The 27,162-nt window shown below is 36.2% G+C and overlaps 1 protein-coding gene across 2 annotated transcripts in view; it reads right to left on the reverse strand.

Annotated features, from left to right (window-relative positions):
• side-III (sidestep III) overlaps positions 1-8,707 on the reverse strand; it is a 183,812-nt gene extending 175,105 nt beyond the window's left edge. For both annotated transcript variants that reach the window (XM_036357354.2, XM_036357353.2), the window contains exon 1: positions 6,402-8,707. The gene's annotated coding sequence lies outside the window, so the exon portion shown is untranslated. The remainder of the gene's footprint in view (positions 1-6,401) is intronic.
• Between the last annotated feature and the right edge of the window lie 18,455 nt (positions 8,708-27,162).

Raw genomic sequence — 27,162 nt, forward strand, 5'->3', positions numbered from 1 at the left:
TCCCGGTCGTTGCCCCAATCTCTTTCCAATTTTCTCACTGTGCCCCACAGCAGACGTCGCTCGTCGCATCTGCAACTGACAACAGCTGGCAATCAATGAAATCGAAATCGGTGTGGCAAAAGTCAGCACAGAAATGCCGTATAAAATAAGAAAAATTAGTGTACAACTTCCCTAGTAGCAGCGCCGACTCTCAACCTTTTCTTGAGCATTCGCAGCTGTGACTAGGTACAAAATACAATCTTGAATGCACCAAGTCAGCATTTCGCACACTTGGCAAAAAGGCGAAATAGAAAATCATAAAGCATTAACGTTTTCACTACTTACAAACACATTATGGTACTAATAATACCAAAGCAACTAGATTTTCAAATGCAATAACTTTCTCTTAAAAAGCAAAGAGCATCCTAAAGCTTATTGTTTCTCATAATGTCCTACAGTGCTAAGCACTTTCCTTCAGCGCATTTATTATCCGCTTTTTGCGAAATATTCTATTTGTGTGCCTAGGGCACATACATTCGAAATGGAGTTATGCCACTTTTTGCTTCGCATTTTCTTCTTTAATGGAACTACGAATTTATCTGCATAAACAGGTATGTTTGTAAATGCAAATGCCGTTGCCAAACTACTCGTTTCTACATTTTTCTCCCATTCCATTCCTATAAACTATTTGAATTTTCATAAATTTTACTTTCAAATACAGGGTTCTTCACCAATGCGACGCTAAACATCCTTGCAAATTTCGCACTATAACTTTTATTTTTGTTCTAAAATTTTTTGCAAGTTAATAAATGTTCAAGACCATTAAGGATCTTGTTTAAGTGCAAACCGTAGCCAAAGCGTAAGAAAGTGTTACAAAAGTTTTGGCATTGACATAATTGAAATGTATGGGAAACTGGAATAAAGTGTCACTCTTCTACATTCCACAAAAAAAGAATTGAATGCACCGGCAAGGCTATTATAGATTTTCAAATGGTAAGAATGGAATTTATTTTCAAATGGTAAGTATGAAGGAAACCAGCAAGCCAAGCGCTTTGATATTTTTGTTTATATATATAGATATTATATTAAATTTACAAATAACCTTAGCAATTAAACAAAAAAATTTACAAGTATATCATCACTTCTCACCCTTTACTCAGGCATCTACATACTGAGACTTTAAACTGTTAAAATTCTCTTCTTACATTTTATTCGCATTCAAATTCGTTGTTATGGTTTCGGTAGATTTCATTTTGTTTCTTCATTTTCCACAATATCTTTAGCTGAACAAAGAAACTACAAAGGACGCACACAGTTGCACGTTAGAGGGTGCGCTCGCATTCCAAAGCAATGGCATATTTTAAGCTAACTCATATGCATATGAAAACCCACTTAGTTGGCTTTAAGTTATCACAACATGTTTACGGATTTATTATTTCCTGTTTCTTCCAGCAGCACGAACCTTTTTTGCGCGATTAAGATTTGCTCTGTTGTCATATGACTGAGCACCCTGGCGGAATGAAGGCGTACACCAATGAAAAATTATAGAAAATATGATCGATTATCAAAACGCATAACGTACGCTCATATCATATCATCATAAGAAATAAATAATTTTCAAATAATCAATATAACTGCCTCTATTACATGAAAAAGTCCAAAAGCAAAACGGAAGAAGTAAAAAAAAATATTAATTTATATTGTCGAAATCACATACTTTAATAGCAATAATATCACGCCGCGTATATTGCAAAACTTTTGATTTTTTAATGTTTTATTAAAAGGAGTTACTTCGTCGAGCTTAAAATATTAACGCAAAAGCCAAAATTTTTGATGAATTCATGGGGCGACTTTAACACAGTTCACTATTTTATATTTCAGCATTTTTTGCTTCCGAAATGACACATACCTTTTTCAATTTTGTAAGGTTTTTTTTTACCTACTCATAAACTTTATAATCGGGAGGGAATTCAGTAATGTAAAGTCAACCTTCAATATTTGTTCCATAGACCTTTAACTTAATAGCCGTGATTTAAGACAACTTAGTGATCATAAAACGTTTTGTTTAGAAAAAATTATCTAAGGTCCCTTTACGGTTTTCAACCCAACAACATATTGGCTCAAGTTTGGAAATTCGTTATTATGGATTTCAACTCAGCCCGTCTAAAAATTTCGGTTGAAGTGTTGTCAAACTTCAACTTGTTTTGTTATCACGGTAAAAATGTGTTAAACTCGTGAAGTAAAATCCCGAGACTGCAATCTTAATTTTTTGGTTGGCCACACCAATCATACTTCGACTGAAAATAGTTGGAAATCGTAATACCCATAAATAATAGTTTAAAAAAACTAAAAATCCACGCCTTTAAAGCTAATCGAACTAAAAAGTAGGAAATAATTTTTATTTATTTACAAAGAGTTTATATTATAGTAGTAGCAGATCAAACAATCAATCATGATTAATTACTTTAAAATAAAATTAAAGTTACTAAGAGAATAACTTAACTCCGTGTGCAAAGTTTCAAGTTGATCAGACTTCTGGAAACCGGTGAAAATTGAGCTTTAAGATTCCATTACATACATACAACCCAAGCTAATAAAGCTTATTAAAAAAGAGTTGGGTTGATCTGAAGTTGAATTGCTTTAACTTCAATTCAACCGATTAGAGTTGAAAACCGTAATATTGGTATAAAACTTGGTTCCATATTTACTTTATTTAGAACTATAAATATGCAAAACCTTTAATTAAATATTTAAAAGCATTAATAGTTTTCATACTTGTTGATACTGAAAAAGCCTAGGGCTTTCAGACCGAATCCACCGTGAAGTTATTTCATTTCTGCTGGTTGAACTCAGTTTGAAACCGAAAACAAATCCAGGCTTCTCTCCTTATAATAACGTATTGAATAATGTTAGAGTTGAAGCCAGAGCTCAACATTCTATCCTGCATGATATACATCTTTCTCAATAAGGTACAACCCACACTCCTTTCGTAAGACCTATCTCTCAAACAATACAAGATCACAATTGAATTTTGTGATTCGACACTATTCGGTCCAATATTAAGGCAAATTTGCTAAAAAAATTATACTAAATATTTCCTTGCCGCAGAACATTTATTTCTCGCGCAGCATATTCAATAATTGCCAGTACATAAGAGTAAAAAATATTAAATGCTAACTACATATGTATGTAGTGCCTGTGAATTAAGACTACACGAACAACAACAACTAGGTTTTCCCAACTTGCGGCTTACAAGAATTAAGCATAACAATAGTTTCTCGGCGAAAGCTGCGCCAAGGCGTTTCTGCGTGTTTGAATGCAAATTGCAAATGCAGATAAGAGAAAAAACATTTTCATAGAAGGGAAGCGAGGAAAACTGCGTGTGTGCGGCTGCGAAACTTGCGAGCACCATAACCATGTCGAGCGCACATTTACCGTTATGTTGAGGTAATTCTAGCGTTTGAATTATTATTCTTTCACCAGCACCCATACACACAGCTTCCTCCACATGCGGCCGTGCTCTTATACCTGGTGCAGAGTGCAAATTTTCGCATAAAATTACGCTTTTTCATAGGGGAAATTTCCTCAAAAGGAAAAAAAATAACGCAAAATATTTAAAGAAAATAAAAGCGAACACAGATAAAGCAAAAACCATAAAACCGCACAGGTACGACGCATACGACTAGAACAGCAACTCAAGCGCTTTCCTAGCTACTACCATGAACCGGTGCGCATTGCATATACTTACACATCCAATGCTTTGCTTGCTGGCCTCCCTCAATTGCTTCTCGTGCGCGTAGGAACGTAAAATTCGCTTTTGTGATTTACTCACTTTTACCGTCTTTTCACACACACATACGAGCATAAATGTTATTTTTTCCGTCATCCGCAGCACTCAAAAATTTGTCTTTGGCCTTTGGCTTTTAAGTTGGCAAAATCTACCCTTTATTTTTCGGTTTTGTGCCTTTACCTTGTTTCACATGCAAATCCGCTTTTATTTCGAAACACGAAATCTTATTTCAGATAATTTAGTGTGGCATTCAGTGCTTGTTGATTTAAGCGTGCCATTCGTACGATTTGCTGGTTTTTCTTGCCACTTTCAATGCGTTTATACAATATGGAGTAAGCACTGTCGCTGCATTAAATAATCGGCTTAAAACATGGATAAACGAATAGAATAACCAAATTTATAAAAATTATAAAAAAAAAATGAAAATGACGGACCTGAAACTAATTAGCCATAATAAACAGGCTATTTGAAAAGAATACATTACTGATTTTCTACTAATGACATTTTTTATTAGCGCCAAAAAAAAATCCCTTTAAGCTCACACAGACTCACACCTAAAATTCAATAATTATTCAAAATCAGAAAATGATATGTCATCATAATATTTACAAATGAATCTTAATTTCTATTTTCGAATCTTTCATTCCACGTATGCACTTATTTCTAAAGCATATAAATTATAAATATACGTCACTTAATTTAGTTAACTTGTTTAAAAATTACAAAAATATAAAACACCAACGAAAGTATCTAGTCAGATAGTGCATTATCATCAGAGAAAACGTCGTGAAAAACCGAATATAAAAAAAATTTGTGGAAAAATAATTTAATCTTGAACCCAGATTAGTTTAAAGAAGGTCCAAATAATTTATGATAATATGGTTAATGGAATGACGCTTGTAGTCATCTCTCCTTAAATTGTCAACTATGCTTCTGAATTTAGTATTTTTTAATTCACTTCAATAAAATTTCGTTGAAGTTTCATCATTGTGTAAGCAATTCCATCTATTAACTTTGTGCTCCTACTCCATTTACTATATATATTTAGTATTTATTTTACTCTTGCAACATGTTGCTACAAATTATAGTATTACTTTTTTTCACCTAATGGACTAGACCAATTTTATGCTAATTATATACATGGCATTATCCTGACGGTGCTATGTAATGATCGGACTACAACCGCGCCTCCGGCTCCTATATGGGATATAGCACAATTTCAAAATGGCATCTGATTCATTCAATTTCCAGTACACAAATCAAGCACCACGTAATATTATATTATATATTCGGTTAAAACTTTGCACAAATAGTACCTTTGAGGTATGCCATCTCGAGTCTAAATAGGACACCAGTACGTATGGCTGACTTTTTACCAAAAATATCGGTTAATTTGTGAGATATATTATAAAATTCGAGGAAAATATTTCTGTGATAATAATAAACCTTTGTGTGCAAAATGGATTAAATCGGGTCAATGCCTTCCTTTGTCCCAATATACCTACTAGAAAGATTTTTCGAACTTTCAGTTGACTTTTTACCAAGTAGGCCAACGTGGGATAATTTTAATGAAATTAATGAAATATTGAGAAAGCGAATTTTTCTAATAACATATATCTTTGTGCCTAAAATGGATAAATATTTTAGTAAAATTAAATTTAAAAGTTTTCTTAAAAGTTATAAAATATATTAATGGTTTGGCGCTCAATATAACTGAAACTAGTCTTGATCTAAGCCTCATATCTCTAATATAATGAATCTTTGGTTGAGATTTTTCTCATTTGAAGGTGCTTTTAATTTAATTTTAGCTGACATGAAGTAACGTTAAAACTAAGTCTAAGTTTGTGGCCTTCAATATAAGTCAAGAAGATATCAAATTTAATTATAATTTATTTACGATTTTATCGAATAATGGATGTTTAATTCTTTCGCAACATTTTTTAATATAAAGGTTTGGCAGCACCTTTGACTACTACACTTCCCAGGCTTTGATTTTTGCAAGTTACAAGGGTATGAAAAGTTCGATTGTAGCCGAACTCTCTTCTTAACTGTTGAATATAAAATGTTTGCCAATACTTGAAAGTTCCCGGTTTTGATCTTGGCAAATTGCAAGAGTATGAAATGTTCTGTTACTCCCTTTCTTACTTGTTTTTAATTTAAGTTGAGAAATAGCCTATTTTCTTTTAATCAAAACTCTAGCAATTGAATATGTTGCACACTTTTTCCGTGATTATTCAGATATGAAAAATCTTCGGCCGTTCATATTTTGCACAGTTACTTGCTTTTTCAATTCTTGACTCTAATATTTTGATTCGAGCATTTGAAGTGCAAAGTCTATTTAAAGCCTTAAGTCATAAAGTATTCTCCATAAAGCTTGAAATCAACACAAGCATTAATGTTGAAATATGTATGCAACGTTGTTGTATTTCATTGAAAAAACAAGCAATTAATCATCGACAACATTTCTTCCCTCCCCGCAAGTCAATTTTTTAGCGCACTCCATCTTCAAAACAGCAAAAAACAATCAAGTAACGTAGAGCGGGGCACCAGCGAGCTTGCACCAGCATGATGTATTTGGTTATAAAAACTTTGAAACATATGTACACGAGTATATTTATTTGCTGCAACTTACCAGAGCCAGCAGCAGTTCATCAAATGGTGATTAAACGCTTGCGGTCTACCACGCCACGCGGCGCGAACCAGCAGCTGACAATCTCAATTACAGCGTGTGTGTTACTGCTGCGCAAACGACCTTGCCATGTAACGCCATGAACCGTATGGCAACAAATTGTGGCATGAGGCACTACTTCACATGAAATGCACACAAAAAAGCACAATGCTCGCGCTTTGATTATGTTGTGTGAAATTTGCACGGCTACACGCGCGGCGCCGTCCTGATGTGGGTGTGCGCTGTAGCATGTGCACAGCGCGGCGCAGCTGACTGCGTTCTAACGTTCCACCACTAACACACTAATGCTTTTGCTTGCGAGCCTTCTTAAGCGTCACAAGCTCATGTGCGCGAGTGCTGCGAATATGGCTCAAGATGTCAGCGATGACTTTGAAGATGTGCAAGCAATGGAAAGTAACAATGAGCGGCAAAATAACGGCAACTTAAGTAGTTGCAGCAGCAGCAGCACGACCTAGAGTAATAAAGAAAAGCGAAACACGCACACACATATATTAACGATGATGACGGGATGATGCTGTCAATGAATGGTGTGGCGCCTCAGATGGCATTGGGATTTTCTCGTTGCCGTGCTCATATATCACAATAACGGTCTGCCGTTGTTGCTTTCATTGTTGCGTATGACACTGACACAATTGAGGCGCTATATATACACAAGTATACAAGTATGTAAATTTACCACTCGGTATGCGCCTGTAGATATGCAACGCGTCGCGAACACATACTACACCAGCTGCAACCAGACGAGTCGCTGAGTGACGTGCGCACTTTCATTAACACAATTAAATTGATTTTTTTATTTAATTTTTTTTCTTTCAAAATTTATTATTATTTCACTTTTCAACTTTTTACTGTTACTGTTGTAATTATTTTTTTATATCCGCTCTCATTCTTCTTCTCCTCAATTTCTCATAACAATTACCAGCAATGATTTCATTTCATTAACATTCGCAGTTTGGCGCTGCGTGCTGCATGCGTGATGAAATATGCATATAAATATAATAATATGAGAGTGCACAATTGCTCATACACACACACATGCATGCATAATTATTTTTTATTCTTTGTTATACGAGTAGCATTCAGCGCATGCAACGCCGCAAACGCAGAATGTGCTGTTGAAACGCGATTACGAGAAGTCGCGGGAAGAGCTGCGCGCTGTTTATATAAATACTCACGTGCCCACTGACACACTTACGCATATTCCACACACACACTAGTCAACATAAGGATATGTGCACATTAACACTTGTTATGCGTGTCGCTGCACATGTATTATTAAAGTTCTTACGTGCGTTTACAGTTATGCGCAAGAATATAATCATTAGACATATTGTTTACTGTGGTTCGCCAGATGAGCGATTCGGCTGCACGCTGAAAGTTGAAGGACGCAGCTGACAACTTGCAAAACTCTTTATTTATACTGTTTACTATCTCTTGTCTGGCTATATGTGTCAAGATTCAGTAAAGCTCAAGCTAAACTAGCGATTGGAGTTCATACAACGAGACAAGCTTATTACCATCACTGGCTAGCTTGTCTTTATTCACGGTCTGTCTTGATGATCGCTTGTGTGTGTTCAGTTATTGACTAAAGTACGCAATTAACGGAGAATCTAAGATAAACACCGGGTCAGCTGGAGCTTTTATCTCAAAAAATTTAAGATTTTTTTTTGTTTTCAGATGAAGCGAATTGTTTAACTAGCGTCAAGAGCGAAATGCAATATTTGAACGGAAGCATATGAGATACTTATAGTAACTTAAGTAGAGGTAAATGTATCCGTTAGCCTCACTTTGATAGTTTAAGATCCTTTAATATGGTATATTTGAAGTAATCTAAGCAATGCTTGAATTACTTTTGCATTACTTATTTTTGTATGTGTCTCTTTTTTCGCACTACAATTAAAGCAATTCTATTAATTATAAATCGAATTTATTTAATTTTCAGTAATTTTAAATCACTCCACCCACGGCATACCGTTACGCGTAAACTCTTGCGTGGTGCGAGTGTCCGTTTAACTCAAAACCGCACTGCACATAGTATTTCTTGAAACTTCTTTCTCATACATACAAACAAGTTGATATTAATTTCTTATTATATTATTTTGTTTTAACAGTGTTTTATAGCGGCTTTGTCGAATAAACGAACGAACATAGATTTCCACAGATGGACTGTTTATGCGTCAGCTAGCGCCACACTTTAGTTTTCCAAATCACTACGCGTACCCTGCGAACACGACGTAACGACACGTTCAAATACGAATACGAAACTGAGCGATACTTGGCGAAAAATTTTATGGTCGCGCACATACGGCGAACCAGCAACCAGCGAGGCAGCATAAGACCGTACGAACACGGACGAGCACTACGAGTGTCGAAAGGAACGAGCGACGCTGAAAACATTAACGAAACAGCTCCTCGACCAACAGGATATTTTTGCCTCATTGGGAATTTCCCAATTTCTGTGTCACAGCGTAAAAAAAAAATGTACAGCCGAGAGTGCGAACACACACGGAGAGCAAACTCTTGTAAGCTACTATTCGTTGCTCCTGGCTCCTGCAAGTAATATTTAATACGGGGTACAATCGTTTTTAAACTACGGCTCCTCTCGGTTCGTATTTTTGTGGGAAATTTGACATTTCATACTTATATACAGCACAGTGCCCGCTACACTTTGTTGTGAATCAAGTAAGAATGTGCGGGCGTCTTACGTTTTTGTTTTTGTTTTTGTTGCCCTCAATATCTTTCGCTCACTTGTTATATTGTTGTGATTGTTGGTGTTTTAACTGCATTTTCGCTTGCGGCAACATTTGCTGCAAGTGGCCTATCTATGACGATGCTTGCACCAAGGGCTAATCCCAAGGCAGTGGGAATTAGCTGCGTTACGCATATTCTGCTTTTGCTAAATGCATTCAAGTTTAAAACAGCATACTTTGCAGCGCCATAAATAAATAAGCACAAACGTCCAAGGAGCATGCGATATACCATTAGATTGTGATAGCTTCGACAGTACAAAAAAGAAACACGAAAACGCACTTCGTAGCATTTAAATAAGTTTGATAATCCACGTTTCATCAAATGTGCGAGTCACTTAGTTAACTCTGCCTCATTACTCATAAATGTACAATATATACTATATTTTATATGGAATTTGACATAGCGGCTTTCGACGACTGAAATAATTTGGTCAATTTACTTACTAAATTAATTGAAAACTTGATTAACCTTAAATTTCCTTAGATAAATTTGATGTATACAACCATAGGCTGATAATAAAGTCGGCCATAGACCGCTAGTTCACTAGCCATATATACCTATGTATGTACAAATATCCCTCTTTTCAAAAATACCCTGTAAGAAATATACCCATGCTCTCTCGCTTAAACTTGCGCACTTCCAACATCTCTACCAATTCTTCCAATGTGCAAGTATAAGAGAAATTCTCTGAAAACTGATTCAATTCAGCAATTCAGCACTTCCATAAATATCCTTATAAGGATGACTTTTATTTAAAACCGTTTTGACACATAATTAATATGTGGGAATGGTTAATTCAAACATTTGATTTATATTCTATTAAATTTTTCTTTGTTGCACTCTAATTGAATATACTTAATTTGCATATTTTATATGTAATAAAAAACCGAAAACTTTTTCTCAACAATATGTTCACAGCATACCATGTATATATTCGAAACAAACATTTATCTTTAATTGGTGTAATTAAGAAACTTAGACGCCACGATGTCGATGTAATTAATGATATCATTAAAAGCATATTTAATCTAGTAAGTCACTTGACAATTATAAGCAAAATTTATCACGCTATTTGTCAGCTACCTTAATGATCTTAATATATTTTTCTTTCCATCACAGAACATATGATAATCGCTTAAGATATTTTAAAGGTCTCCAAATGGGTCAAAATAAACAAAACCATTCCTAACTGAAACACATACAGTCAGTTCAATTAACTTTACAACATACCGATCAAGAACATGGGAATTCCATCAAAGTCAATCTAATATTTCCCAATAGTACAGTTGTGTTGACATTGCAGAAACATTTGTCTAAAAATACTAAAATAATCTAACTGTCCACTTAATTTCGCGAGCAGGCTAATTAACAGAGCAACGTGCACTCCACCAAATACTCAATTTTCGCACATTTTTGTAATATGACAAACGGCGCCATCAACGTTGATTTCTGGGAAACGGAATGTACTCAAAATTAAATATCACAAAACATTCACCCCGCGATCCCTCGGCAGCAAACTCATACCTCAAGCTTGTTGAGTTTGCTGTTCATAAACAAGGCTCCGACATGGACATCGGTTGTAAGGTAAGACGGGCACCATGGAGATGGCCATGGAGATGGCCATGGGCGGTGCGTGAGGTTGGCCCTGCTCAACGCATTAAACACAGCATTTCGCTGTTTTAAAAATGAGATTAACATATTTTAAAAATGTCTGCAATTTATTTCATTGCCTACTTTTTCTAGCAAATCTCTCGTCGATTGCCGAAGTGGTGCTACTTTCACTTTCTGACTCTGCTCCTCCAAGTTCAGCTCTAGCCACTGAGTCGATGATGCGCCGTCTGCCCGGCCTCCTAAGTCTGTCTACATATGCATATTACTCACAGTTACTACCGTGGTGGTGCGTAGCTGCTGTTGGTGTAAGTATCTTCACTATTTCGTGGTTGTTGCTGTTGTTGCGCCAACACTGCTAAATAAGACGAATGCCCTACTTTCATCATATTTCACGTTGGCCGCGCTATGACAAATCGCTCGCAATTCCCGACCTCGGCAGCATAGCAGCGCCACCCGCCTTCCGTTCGCACTTGCCGCTTGCGATGCTACTTCTACTTTACCAGAAGGTAGTCAGGCAACGCTCGTTATGCTTATGAATTCAACAACGCGAAAGAATTTTTCAAGTGCCTTGGCTGCAACATATCTACATAAACACGCCTACGTCATGCCTAAACTCCAACGCAAACTGAGACACCCCTCCGCACACAAACGAAAGCGCTGAGAGTGCTTAAGGAGGCATGACTGTATGATGAACTATCGCATGTGAATAGACAATGGAGAAGTATGTGTAAGTATAGTAGATAGTATACATAACATATATATATATGTTTGTATATTTCAGCTATTTAAAATTATTTTCGCAACAGCGCTGCATTATCATTCACTTTGATATTTATTATTTTACATTTTTCCTCTTTCATATTGCTGTGCGCATATTTTTATACCGAGTAGTGCGTAAATGTATAAAAAATAGTACATATATGTATATATATATATATATTTATTTATTTGCGATTTAATGAAGAAAAAGCGGCGATGGCAATGGCGGCGGCTCATCATAAATGTCATCGAGCGCTCTTGCAGCTTAAGTCAAATAAATGAGTGTACTTTTAGGCGTTCGCCATGCACTCGCGCGTCTCTGCGTTCCATTGGGTAGCGCTTAGTGTGTAATATGCAATGCGAAGACCCAAGTTTTCTGTGTAAACATTTCACTTTTCACTCGCCTTTACACACTCCTTGAAAATTAATACTTTTGACATTGAAGCCTTCTCTTGGGTTAACTAAGATAAATAACAGGCGTTTAAATGCGTTACTACATCTTGAGGTCGAATAATATTTTGCATCCATAAACGGTTTTTTTAATCCTATTTTCATACAACTTTTTACTGTAAGAGTTGCCTAACCAAAAGTTAGTGAATCCAAACGTCGTTTTAACCATGTTGCGCTAAGCGGAACATTTTAGCATACAGCACAGTTTTGTGTAAAAGTTTGGGAATTTACTAGTAACAAATCTAAGCACTATATTTAAATAAACTTTTAAGCAATCGAAGCATAAGCATTTGTTTCTCTTGGAAGCTTTAAATTAACTGGCTTAGGCATTCAAAGCTTTCGAATGTTAAGCATTGGACACATCGACGGAGAGGCGACCATGAAAAAATAGTTATTTTTCGAGCAATTTGTAAACAATGCTGGTGATGAAACTGCGAGGTTTTTTCGTACTCCTTGACTTGCGGAAAGTCTTTCAAATGCATTTACAAACAAAATGTAATTCTTAAGACATTCCACGCCGAACACTAAGAGCTGAAGTGCGAAGTCAAGCATTCTTCATGCTTTTTTAACAGCGCCATCACCGTTAGCCTCACAGCTATGGTTGCACGCGTGCCATCCGCAAACTCTCCACCACCGCCTCCCCATTGTCAGCAAAGTGATTTCTATCGCGCTTTGTGACAAATACACATTGTTATTTGCATTTTCTCATATGCCATATTTTGTTGCTGTTTTACTACAAGGTCTTTGTAACGCACAAACGTTGAAGTTATATGTGCTGTAGCTTCCCGCAACGACACCCGCAAAGTGTTGTGGCTACGAATTCTTTGACAGTGCTATTTATTGTCCTTGATATTTGTGCGTTCAAAACGCTAACAGCTCCCGCGTCGTTGGGTGACTCAAAACCTTCCCCATTTCTTATTTTCCTAACTCCACTACTTCTTCACTTATCACCGAGCCAAGCACGACAGGGTGCTGTCTGAGACTTTCACTTATTTATCGCCACCAAGGCATAGCCACAGGCGTTTTTACTTTGTCCGCTAATGTGTGTATGACCGCTGATTCGCCTTAGACACTCTACATATGAGAAAAAGTGCGTGTGTCGCGCAGATTTGCATGCGTGCGCGCTCGTGAGTGTCCTTTCGAATCACTTTCCTTCACTTCTCATTCTATTCGCGCACATTTTTCATCGGCAATAACGAACATTGCACAGCCATTCAGCAAAAACAATAAGTAAGTTTGCTTCTTCTTGCTCAGCCAGTATGGGAGACAGACACGACAGACGGACACACGGACGGTTAAAGCAATTGTCTGCGCTCGTCTTTGTCTCCGCCGCTGTGACTGCCAGTCATCGTCTGACAAATGGTAATAGAGAAATTGAAAAGAAAAACGTAAAGTCAATGGAAATGTATAATGTAAAGTGCGGAGTTTTGTGGCACATTATGTGTTTTATGTGCGTTTGAGCTGGCCATTTGGTTTCGCATTTCCCGCAAGCGCTTCACAATGTGCCCGCCATTACGTTAGCATTAGCATAGTCGAGCTCCTTTTCTTGTAAAACTTTTATGCGTTTCTGTCATGAAATGTTGTTAAGTGCAGTTATCGAATTAAGTGTGTAAGCGATTACGCAACCTTCTCCAGTTGTCCTTTTTCCTCCCAAAGTCCACTTTATTTTTAATGCATTTTATTCCTTTTTTATTCCATACAATATTGAACTGTATTTTTATGGCCAATAATTTGAGGTTTAAGGAGGAAGCATTACTAATTTTATTACAATGCTGACAATGTAATTGCATAACCGTCTTAAATAAGTGTTCAAATCGTTCGATGACTTTTTGAGCACGACTACTTTATGGAAGTAATCAACGCTTTAAGGAGAACTTTGAAGAACTTCCTTTTCGAAGCCTAGAAGTATATTTGCAAGAAAAAGCATTAACCAAATGTCAATGAGCAACCTGTTGATATTAAAAAATAAGCGTTAGCTTCGGTTGCACCGAGGCTATATTACTCTTCACAAGTACAAAAGGTTTCATTGGTTTTGAACGGTCAGTTTGTATGGCAACCACATTTTATAGTAGCTTCATATCGGCGGTTCCAACAATTGGCAGCTTATTGGGCCGAGTTTCAGATCGATATCTCAAAAACTGATGGACTATTCGGGTATATGTGAGGTTTGTTCAAAAAAAAAGGTGAATTTTGAATTTTTTTGGAAATTACTCATTTATTCATCAATACCTATTTTGTCCCCTTTAAAGTAATCCTTCGGATATAATACACATGATTCAATGCGTTTTTTAATCCTCGAAGCACTTCCTCTTCGATTCCGACTTGATCTCATCAATTGCGGCAAAACGCTTTCCATTCATTGTTTTCTTCAGTTTTTGGAACAAACTTCGCTGCCACACGTTGCATGCCCAAAACATTCGAGAAAATTAATTAATGACATAAGCCGATTTATATGCCAACATCCTCGGCACCTTCACTTATAAACACTTTTTTGATTGATATATTCTTCGATCCATTTCTTTCAAAAGTACATAATCGAAGAGCACACAAAAATGTGACTAACCTTCTCTGTTGTCAAAAACAAACTGTTAATCGAAATTGGCTCGTAATGCAACCACTTGATAAACATATGTATCCAATTATAACAATAACAAAATATCGATAATCGAATTTACATGGCCCGCGAAAAATCAAAATTCACCTTTTTTCTTTGAACACACCTCGTATAGGCAGACGGTATGGCAAAATCAACTCAACTCGTCCTGATGACAATTTATATATATTTTATACTTACGTACTTTATTATTTCATACTTTAAACTTCAGTGACAGCAACACTATCGAATACGTTGAACTTTATCTCGCTCGACTTGCCTGGAAACATACACAGCAAAAACTAAAATACTTCTTTCATCTCAGCACAGCTTAGAGAACAAGGTTATCTTAAAAGAAGCACATTGTGGTCTAGTGCCCTAAAACTCTGAGAAGCGGCAGCAACATTGACATAAATAACAGCAGCTTCAGGATAACAAAGGTATAACAGTATTATTTATTAAAGGTTAAACCGGAAGATTTGCAAAGATCTGTTTACTAAGGCTATGTAATCACCAAAAAACTTTGGCATTAAATTCTTTACACAATAGTAGGAAAACTAGACCTATAAAGAAATTTCATGTAATGGATATAAGATAACAGATTTTGAGAAAGGCTAAAAATGTAGGTGTAATTCACGATAAGTATTCGAACACATCGCAAGTAATTCTTAATTCTATTGTGAACTTATTAATCTATCACATTTATTTATTATCCTTTGGCAATTGCAAACAATATATATATATAGCTGATATTTTCTATATATTAGAGATATTATAATATATAATATAATAAAAAGTGATAGTCTTTTCTTGGCGTAGCAGAAACGGATTTGAAACTTGTTTATGTTAAACTATACATATAATAAATTTTCTGCCTAAAACTGTCATTAAGACTACAAATTCTTACAAACATCGCTACGTCTTCCGGATGACAGCAACTGTGTTGATTTCTGACTTACACCTACAATGGGTGCTAAAAATATTTTCAATGCAATATTTTCCTAGCAATAATTAAATTACAAAAATAAAAATTAATAAATTCTTTAACAGTGAACAACACAATATCACATTTTCATTTGCAAATATGTCAATCACACCAATTGAAGGTAATATTAGCTGTGCTGTACAATTGTATATATGTATATATACCATTAGCGAACCCGCACTTCCACAACCAACAGTCCCCGTCAGTTAATAGCAATGAATGAGTGATGAAATTGTCATGCTCGACAAAAACTTCAAAATGCTTCGCACCTGCAAACATTTATGAATCGAAAAATTAATTACATATTCAACGCACAAATTTAGACCATTGTGGAACGAGGCATGAAATCGCGAAGCTGAATGCACTGAGACTACGTCACACACACTCGAATACGCATACTCGCTGAAACTGAAAAGCGTTCGCCGCGTTAAAAAGCAAGCAGACAGTTAATATACTCACATACATACATATACTACAACCAGAGAGAATATATTCGATATGAAAATGCTGTGTTATATACATATATATATACAGTTGTCATTTGTAGGCTGCAGTCTAGGGGAATGAAAGTGAATTTACAATTTCCTGCAGGGCTCACACATTTTCATACATATGACAGATTCATCGAAATCAGACAGTTTAACATGCCTACAATTAGCTCAATTAGCATTTTTATAGAAGTATGAACATTGATAAAGGTGTAAAAGACAAACGCTTTTATTAGAAGTAGTGATGTCTATGACAGAATTTAGTACCGGTCCCGGTTTTTAGTAAACCGAGGCAGATAGGATGCTGTTAGAGGGAAATGTGACAGCCGAACAACATTTGATAAGATATTCCAGACAACAACCATAATGACATGTAACATGTTGTAACCATAATAAGTGACTTCTATATTAGTATGTACATATTTCAAAAGTTTTTTGCATAATCAAATATATATATGGCAATAATCCGAGACATTCAGCTCTAACTGTAAAAATAGATTTATCTATTTTAAAAGAAGGAAAATAATCTCTTTAAAAACTTAACTGTGTGCCGAACAAATAAATTTTACTCCATTGAATACATTAATAAATATTCTAAAAATACGCGTTTTATGAAAAGTATTTTAAGGGATCTTACCTAAGTTGGTCTGCAGTGTGAGTTCCGAAAACAGAAAATAGTCACAGATTGACTAAATTAGCCAAGGCAGTGAGAGTCTGTTGACATCAAAAGCAGCGATAATTGTTAAACAAACATTAACTTTGTATAGAATTTGTAACATCAGCGAAGTTAATGCTCCTGGAATCGGCTCAGTGCTCAAACTTGTTTTAATTTCTCCGCTTTGGCGCATTAGCATATGCGCTTTTTAATTGTTCATATTTCATTTAAAACAATGCACAAGACTTCTCAGGTAAATATAGACACATTACTATAGAGCCACAGGCATTGTGTGCCCTGAAATAAGCACCGCATTGTACGCTTTGTTTACTTTTCATTTCATGCGAAACATAAGTAGAAGTTGCGCTGCGAAACAACAGCAAAGAACACATAAAATTCATAATAAATGCAATAAGAGGATGAGTGGAGAAGCATTGTCGGTGCATTTGAATTCATCCTTTTTCAATTCACGCATGCATTAATGCATGCTCACTCAACTTGCTGTCGCCTTAGCACCTCCGCAATCAAACAACCAGTTTAAAAGTTTGCCATTTTGTCACGAGTATCTGCGACGCGAAACCACAGAGACAAAATAAGAAACTTCAGCGCTAGTTGCTGCAAAACTATTTTAATCATTTTAATCCAAATATCCTTAACATTATGCAAAATCCGCTAATTGTTCATGAGAAATTCCGATGCTAGCACGTCAGGCTTGGTCCCCATTTTCGTTCTCATTTGATATGTGCATCGCAAAAGATTGTGAAAATATTTAAATTGTATGGCTGACCAAAAGAGGTGGAAATTAGTGCAAACTAGATGGGATTCGCCATTGAAAATCAACCTCCAACCTAACATCTATGTATAATGCGCCTATATATATACTATACATGCACATTTGTTGGGCACAAAATGAGATAACCCAATTGATCTACCTGGTTTCTTGATTTGCCACATAAGAGGAGTAGGCAATACAATTTGCATTAAAATAAAAATACTACAACAACTTATAAACAGCCCGTTTACTGGGCCTGCCCAAACGCAGCATGGAAGACAATCACTGAAAGAAAAAGTTTCAAAACGCTCTCAATAAGGAATGATATTTTATTTTTAGAGAGAGCAAAGCGAACTGCAAACAAATTTTAACTAACCAACTATAAACTAAAACTGGAACAGAGGGCGAGCGATAGATGAGCACTTTGGCCAAATATTATAGCCAAAGACTGCCAAACAAGTTGAATTTTTGAGCTTTTCACACATATGGGGCCAGTGGTGGGTTGTGCATTTATTTGTTCGCTGCAAATAATACTTTTGCTTTGGACACACCTTCTGGCAACCTCCCTTATTCCCACTTTTTGTTGATGTTTTGTGCTGCAGCGTATCAAATCGACTTTTATGCTCATGTCTATCATCATATTTATTCTATTGAATTTGTTAACGAAATCTCATCTTCTTTTTTAACTCTTTCTGTTTTGGTTAAAAAAATGTATTCTTGCTTTCTGCAAAAGGCAGATACTTTTTCTACAATCTACAAGTACGAATAATTGTTCAAAGCCTGAGCGATTAATTGCTAGTTAGCTATCCAAGAAATTAATTATTAAACTGATTCAGAAAAATTTACCACTTTCAGTACATGTAGAAATCATGTTGTCAACCCCAAGCGTTTTGCGACTGGGTTTAATTAGCCGTAATACTTCCTGGTAAAATTTTCAATAATTGAACGTTTAACTTTCGTAACTAAAATTCAAAACTCTATTTTGTACCCAGTAATAAGTCCTCACTTTCTGGGTGGCAAATAAAAAGCTACACAACTGTCTGTCCTAAAAGAAAAGCGGGGTATTTCCAGCAGCTAACTGAGCCCAGCAAAACAACAAAAGCAAGGTCAAATTACAGAGCAGAAAAAAACTCAAGTCAAGCGCTGCAAAAGGCAAATTCGTTTCAACCATTTTGACTTTGTTGGTTTTACTTGTCTCGACAAGCACATTGAAATTCGCGGCAATGCAGCGATAGCAAAGCCCTGACGTTGCCATACTAAAAATCTCTTCGTAAATGAGAGGTAAACACGTTTGTGGCCTTTTTGAAGTTCGAATGTATTTAGCACGCCTGCTTTGCTGTTTTTTGGATGTTCAATATGTAATTACGACTTTTTGTGTTATCACACACTCATTCTCGTTTCATTATGAAACACTTCACTGTCTAGTTTGTGCTCGCACAACTCGTGCGTATGTGCGGAACAGAGTTTCGGTGTGACATGGCGTATGAGTGATGTTAATGTTGGATTACCTGCAGCTTTGGTGTACACATAACGGCAGATTGCCAAAGCGGTCTTATGAAAAACACAAAAGCAGCAAGCAACGTTATGTGCAAGTGAATTTCGCAAACACATTTCTAGACAAATTTCTACCATTTTAAATATGAAGGGTAGGTAAAAAAAAACAGGTGGCTTGGAAAATTACACGGAAGTAAAAACCAGTTGTAATATATGTATGTATACTTACATAAACACATACGCAATTTTGGCTATGGCAGGAACATTTTTGTGAATAATGCTTTAGATTTCGTTTTTACATAGCTCACCTGGGCTGACTGCATGCTAATTTGGCTAATAAGCTGGCATTAGTCGCATTCACCACAGCGTTTAAGCACTGCAGATATTCAAATGTGATGTTTGAAAAAAATACATGCCATTTTTTTGCCGTCCATATGATTCAATTAGTTTACTCTCCGTTTATTTTACGAATTTTCGCTATGGCAGACGCCACCGTATTCATGAACCAAGTTCCGGGTACGTATGTGCATGTGGTGGTAGTAAAGCATGTGCGTGTGGGTTTTTGCCTTCATTACTTGAATTCATTAAAGCGTGTACGTGGTGATAAGAAGTTCCTAAGGCCACCTGCACATTAAATACCATAATGAAGTCAGTGATTTGTAAACGCTTTGCATGCGCAAAAATAGTAGGTGGGCGATTAACCTGAAATCAGCCATCGCCTTTGTATTTACTTACAAAAGCGGTTAGATAATTGTATTTAGATGCATTAGTTTATGGTATATAATGATAAACACGGACAATTATGTTACAATTTTGGTTCTTATATCATAATAGCATGAGGTCATATCTCCTCATATATTATATAATATAAGGCGACTAAAGCCTCTTGCAATTTCACCTTCTTTAAGCGCCCCTTAAAGCAAAGAGTCATTGCTGAATCTCTAAAAAAATACTACTCCAGCTTTCAGCAACTATTTAAGAAAAAATTCTTGAAGTATAAATATTTGATGATCTTCACTTTTCACAAATTAAAGATTTCAAAGTAACTGAATTCGAAATACGTTGTAAAGTGTTTGAAAATTTAAAGCTGTTTCGAGAGCGCTGAATAAACCTCTAGACATTTTCTACTAAATCTCTCTCATTTAGCAGATCAAAGCAAAGTTTCCACGATTTTGCCTACAGAGCATCCCTCCTATATGCAAAAATCACAGTGTTCATTCTTTCCATCCGAACACTCTAAAATTTTCTTAATTACATCTTGCCATAAACCACTACGAACCAATTAAATTCGCTTTCCTAAGTTAAGTGCTCCTAAGTGCATCCACTGACTTCACGATATTATCTGCAGCATCTTCCGCTATATTACGCATAATCTGGAACTATCATATTGAGCCCCACTTTCGTCAATTCAAGCGTCTGAACAATCATGCAAATCTCTTTTCGAATTCATTTAAATTTCACTTAACGCAAACAAAATTAAATTTAACAAACAAAAAATGGATAAAACGGCAGAGAAAGAATTTTTCAAACGCATTACAGGCACTTCAAGGCGCATCGCCTCAACGCCTGTCGGCGCCCAATCGGATGGCCACATAAACTCACAAACCACCGACATCATCTTCATTGTTGCACTGCCGGTTGGCAATGGGAGCGGCAAAGCAGCAACCCCACTTACGGCACGGGATTTGTGGCTAGTTGGGGAAACCTCACGGAAAATTTTAATTCCATTTGAATTACTTTTCCGCAATGGAAGCTAGTGCATGCGACGGTCGACGGAATAGTGTACACGATGAATAAGGAAGGGGCAAAAATGAAGTGCGGACAAAGCGGGATGACAAAAAGCAAGCGACATGCAATAGAGCGTAAAATAAGTGCAAGGCATTTTTTCGCAAGTTTTCTTCAACGCATGAAGCTGTTCTAACTATTAGAGGTGCGAAGAGAACGCACGAAGTGCAGACATTGCCTAGTGGCGAGTATGCGAGGCACGCAAATGCGAAATAATGGCGAAAAAATACGACCAAAGTTAGAATGTTGATGATGGCAGGAAAAACGCTGAGAAAAATGAGAAATGAATGGCGGAAAAAATGGTGCAAAAGGCAAACACTACAACAATTACAATAAGTGGAAAAAATGCTAAATCGAAGAACAAACAAATGAAACAAAGCAAATTTCACAGTAAAATCTGAACTGCAGTCCCGCATTCCCGTCTCTACCCTCAGCACACAAATGAAGTTCAGCAGTTAAAGTGAACACCAATGTAGGGTCCGGCGACAGCACCAACAGCCGATTGCCATGTCAGCGGCAGCACTCCAAAAGTAGCGGAGCAAACATGGACTAAGGGATAGCAAAACTCGGGTGAAACCCCCTCAGACAGTATGGCCAACATTAAATATGTCAAAACTTCTTTATGATCTAAGTTGCAATAAAGTTTCAGTCGCCTGGAGAGCTTTTCTAGAGATGGTTTGGATTCCAGCTCTGGTATGTATCTTACTTAGCTTAAGGGGTCGTCATTTACCATAATGCATCATAATCAGAATGTGGCATAAATCGATCCATAATGACATCCAATAATTTCGATAAATATTTTTTGCCTTTCGTCTTACTCTATTGCTTATACAATTGCCACAAATTCAATGTAATCTTGGCCAAAAAGTATGCCCTGGTGTAAAAAAGTATAGTGCAGGAAAAGTAACGGCGAGAGAATTACACAGAAAATAAAAAATAGGCGGCTTCAATTGAACAGTTAAACTACCATTAATTGTGCCCTTTTCGAAATAGTGCCGTGCACCAGAAAATTACGAGCCACGAACTCAAGTAACAAAAAAACGAAATATTTCCCAGTAACAACAACAATTACAGCTCCTCACTAAGGTCAGCCGAACGAGTAAAAGCGAAAAAACTGTGGAAAGAGGAAGGAGCGACGCGATGAAATTTAAACAGTTCAGGTTGGCAGCTATGGTGCAGTAAATGGTCATGACTTGATTTGGAAATGAAAATTTTAACATTGCAGGAATGTAAAGAAAATATAAAGCAACAAAGATGGAACACAAGAAAGCATTGAAAGTAGTTCAAGAAAATTGCTTAAGTAAATGATGGTGGACTTCTGACGTGGCATGCGAAGGAAAAACCATAACATATAAGAACACATAGTGGTCAGTAATTTGGTCCAGAAGACCCGATGTTGAGATAAAATTTTCAAAACTATTTAATTCATAGCAGGAAAAACAAAGAATAAAAACACCAAGTGCAATATATTTAGCCCAGTTTATAAAACTCGGCAATATACGCAGTATAAAGCCTACAGTTTTTCCTATTTTAAGACCCATCTGTAGCTTAGTGCTTAGTGAGAAATTTCCCCACTGCTTGTCATCAATTTTCTATGCTTGAATTGGTCATCGCCAGTATTTAATGAATCATGCAATGTGCCATAATTTGCGAAGCAAGAAAGTGTGAGGCGAAATGGTGGGAAAAGCCAACGCTGCGTCCTCGCTCAATTTAAAAATGCGCAATGTAACCAGCAGCACTTTGTTCTTTACTTTCTCATATTTCAATATAATTTTCTTGTTCTTCAATACTTTCACTAGAAACCCCGCGCAACACTGGCTGAGCTCAGGATGGCCAGCATTGCCGTTCTCTTGAATTGTTCGTAGGTTATGTATTTCTGTGTTACGATTCTGACATTGATTAATTACGTGTGAACTGCTGGCCGCCTCTTATTAGCAATGCGGAGAATATATTGACTTCTACGAAAGGACGGTGGAGTTATTCATTTATATTCTCAAGCACTTAGTTAAAGGCAGCTGTGGTTAGTTTTAAGAAAAAGACAAAAGAACCCGATTCAAATGGGAAAAGTTGCAAATATTTCATCGAAATTTAAGATTACACATTCATCAGGTGCGTAATGAATTACATCAACATAATAGATGATTTATTATACTTTTGACGGGATTGGTCGAAACTGTTCATAAAAAATTGTTATTCTTGCTTTCTACGTTCTCCAAGCATGGAGAAAAATAGTTAAGAAACAAGTAAGGAAGGGCTAAGTTCGGATGTACCCGAATATTTTATACTCTCGCAAAGTCAAATAGTATACTCGTTTGAGATTTCTTTGTGGATTGACTGATATTTTCGGTAGAAGGTCAACTATAAGCACTGGGGTCTACATATTTAGTACTTAGGGGCTTAAACAGTTTTGGTACGATTTAGACAATTTTTGGTCACAAGGTGGCCTTTAAACGTATTATTCACGCAAAGTTTTACCCCGATATAAACATTGTTGCCTGATTTGCATAGTGGAAAGTGAAAGAATCAGATGGAATTTAAAATGGTGTTATATGGGAAGTAGGCGTGGTTGTAGTCCGATTTCGCAATATAACATTGAAATATGAAAGTAATGTTACGTACCGAATTTGGTTGAAATCGGTTAAGCAGATCCCAAGATATGGGTTTTCAGCGAAAAGTGGGCTGTGCCACGCCCACTGTCTAATTTTGAACGCGGTTCCGTTAAAGTCATCTCATAGCATCCCAGAGATAAAATTTAATGTCTCTGGCGTGTTTAGTGCTTGATTTATCGCGCTTTTAGTAGTTTTTAACAGTACCGTTATATGGGGAGTGGGCGGAGTTGCCACCCGATTTCAGCTATTTTCACACCGTCAATAGAAGTGCTAAAAACATTTGCTTCCAGTGAATTTTGTTATTATAGTATTAGCGGTTTAGGAGATATGCACATTAAACCTATTAGAGGCGGGAAATTCTTAACTGCAGATGCCCCTCCCTAATGTGATCCTGTGTACCAAATAACAGTCTTGTATCTTATTGCGGAGCTTAGTTATGGCAATTTATTTGTTTTTGGTCAATGGCGTTTTGTGGGCGTGGCAGTGGTCCGATTACGCCCATCTGCAATACCAACCGTCTCACGGTACCAAGAAATATGTCTACCAAGTTTCATAAAGATATCTCAATTTTTACTCAAGTTAGAGCTTGCACGGACGGACGGACGGACGGACAGACGGACGGACGGACAGACAGTCACCCGGATTTCAACTCGTCTCTTCATCCTGATCATTTATATATATATAACCCAATATCTAACTCGATTAGTTTTAGGTGATACAAACAACCGTTAGGTGAACAAAAGTATTATACTCTGTAGCAACAGGATGCGAGAGTATAAAAAATCAGACACGATCATTTTTAGAAAAAAAATGTTTGAAAGTTTAAGCGAACAAAGCTTAATCCTTCACTTTAGTTTTCTTCACAAACCATATTTAGATGACAAAACGAGGAAGAACGACAACTGTTTTATGATCTGAAGCGTAGTAGAATATGGTAATGTCAGGTGATTGATTTATAAGCTTAAAACGTAAGCTATATTCTTATACTAAAAAAATGTCTAACAACGATTTATATTCATTGGGCGAGTGCTTTTCTTCGACCGTTCTTTTCCGCTTTTGATTTCGAACAACAAGTTTCAGGGATTCTTGACGTAAAAAACACCAAAAAAGTTATTGGTGCGTCTCGTTGAACGAAAGGCAGACACATTCTGCCCTGCTCAAAGTTTACACGAGAAATCACTTGCTTCAAATTTTTAATGAAGCGAGTGAAACATATTTCCGCAACAGCACGTAATTGCCATTAAATTCTTGCCAATTATTATATTCACAGCTAAATAAATGTCACCAAAAATTCAATCAGCACTTCACGCTTTATTCACACTAAAGAAAGTTTGACTTGCAGCGAGGGAGGTGTATTTTAAAAGGCATATTTTACGCTAATTGGGGTGAAGTTGTACAGCCGAGTCAATGCCAAAGTACCGAAAGTGAAAAATGTGCAAGTTTTTCATAACTTTTAACGTGGCGTGAGACCGCTTATATGGCTTAAACGACAATACACGACAATAGAATGGACGGATCAAGACCAAGCCGGTCAATTAAGTAACACAATGATTGCGACAATGACACCAACAAAAAAGCAATACATTAGCAGCACAGTGTAGGCGAGTGTTGAGGCATTTTTCTTTGTCAAGTTTCACACTTATTTCAACAATGCGTAACTTTGGAAAGTTAAGAAGCAAGTGCTGACAGCTACATAAGGTGCCCACAATTTCTAGCGCTCCTTAATTATATAAGTATATACCCAGCGCATCTCATATAATATGTTAAAGAGATATCCAATATATCAATAATATATCGACAATTAAATAAGTGCCTCAACACTGCATATGTGTCTTATGAAAAGAGTCGATTTCAGACTTAATCGATATGCGTAAAAATTATGTACCAATGGTATAGACCCAGTTGCAGTGGTACTAGCAACCATAGAGATAAAAAAGATATTGTCGTACAATTTCTATTTCAAATAACCGTTCTTTTAAAGATTATAATTTCTTTGTGCGCCATGTGACACTGGTCATAAAAAGATTTGTATGGTAAAAAATTAATTCGGGGATGACTGCACGTAATGACCAAAATGCTGAAAGTATAAAGCAAATCAACTAAAAAGCCCAAACAATTGGTGTCCAATAAGCGTAAATCCCTGCGACAAACTAACTCGAGCGGGAATGACCGCTACCAACACGCTCTCTCTCGCATTCCTTTCGCTTGGACCATAACTGTTGAACAAGGCAGCAATTGAGAAATGAAAACACGTCATAAAATAGCAACATCACTGCCATGTCAATATTATATATTTTATTTGCTTTCGCCCTCGTGGCATGTCCCTCGGCGCAACGTGCTGCATTGTGCGCCTAAGGGTCGCTCTGTTTGTCCTTTGGTCTCTTGTCTTGTGCTTGCTGATATTCTTAACTTAATTAAGAACTTGCTGTTATTGTATTTTGCATTGACAGTTATAGTACTTTCCATATTTCGAATTTTTAATAAATTTTCTTTTCTCATTTTTATACTCCTATACTCTAGCAACATGTTGCTACAGAGTATAATAGTTTTGTTCACCCAAAATTGGTTTGTATCACCTCATAGCAATTGAGTTAGATATTTGGTTATATATATAAATGTATATAAATGATCAGGATGATGAGACGAGTAGAAATCCGAGTGACTGTCTGTCTGTCCGTTTGTCCGGTGTGGAGTACCTATCGCTGACTTTTTACCGAAAATATCGATTAATGTGCGAGATATATAATTGAATTTCGGAGAGAATCCTTTCCTTATAAGAGTATGTCCTAATATCAAAAATAGGTTGAATCGAATCAATACTTTCTTAGCCCATATATGTAGCTAATAAAGATTTCTAGTTGATTTTATGCCACATGTATTGGCCAATGAGGGAGTTATCTTAATGAAATTGAGAAAGCGTGTTTTTCTAATAACAGTGTATCTTTTTTTCTAAAATGGATAAAATTGGTTGAAAACTTTTCTTGTCCGCCACAAAACTGATATTCATGATTTTGAAACGTCCGTCTGACTTTACTCCATAAATGTCAAAAATTATTGCAATCAGCGCTTCCATAGCTCAGTTCCTAATGATTTTAGTATAATTTTCGTGAATAGGAAATAAAATATAGTAATAAAACTAAATGAGGTTATGATCTTCAAAATAAGTTAATATGATAACAAATTTGATTATAATCCACTCACGATTTCGTCGAACAATGAATGGCTTTTACCCTTGCAAGTTACAAGAGTATGAAGTTTTCGGTTACACCCGAACTTAGCGCTTCCTTACTTTTTTTTTAATATTTGTAATTTTTCATGATGGGATTTTTTATGAGTTTGACTTTGTAAGCTTAAAAACTGCGGACAGCGCTGTTTATTATATCTTAAGTTGATTAGTTGCAACAACAAACAAAACAACCGAAAAACAAATTGAAAGATGAATTAAAATGACTTTTTGTTATTATTATGTTAGAAAGATAGAAAGCATTCTGTCAAAAAATGTAATCACTTAAAAATTATTGGTTGGGCGAGAACCCATTCGTAATATAACTAAAATTAAACTTCATATGCATTTATGGTTTTAAATTAAAAACTGAATTTGTGGTTATGCAGACTGCTAAAGATTCGTCACTATTTGCAAAATTTAGATATATAAGAAAATACATATTGTAGTTCATAGTTACTGTGTCTTTTATTCATCAAACTAAATTCAATACATATACTCGTATACCAACAATACTCATACGCAAGGA

This window comes from Bactrocera oleae, chromosome 2, assembly GCF_042242935.1.
Source record: "Bactrocera oleae isolate idBacOlea1 chromosome 2, idBacOlea1, whole genome shotgun sequence".
Lineage (NCBI taxonomy): Eukaryota > Metazoa > Arthropoda > Insecta > Diptera > Tephritidae > Bactrocera > Bactrocera oleae.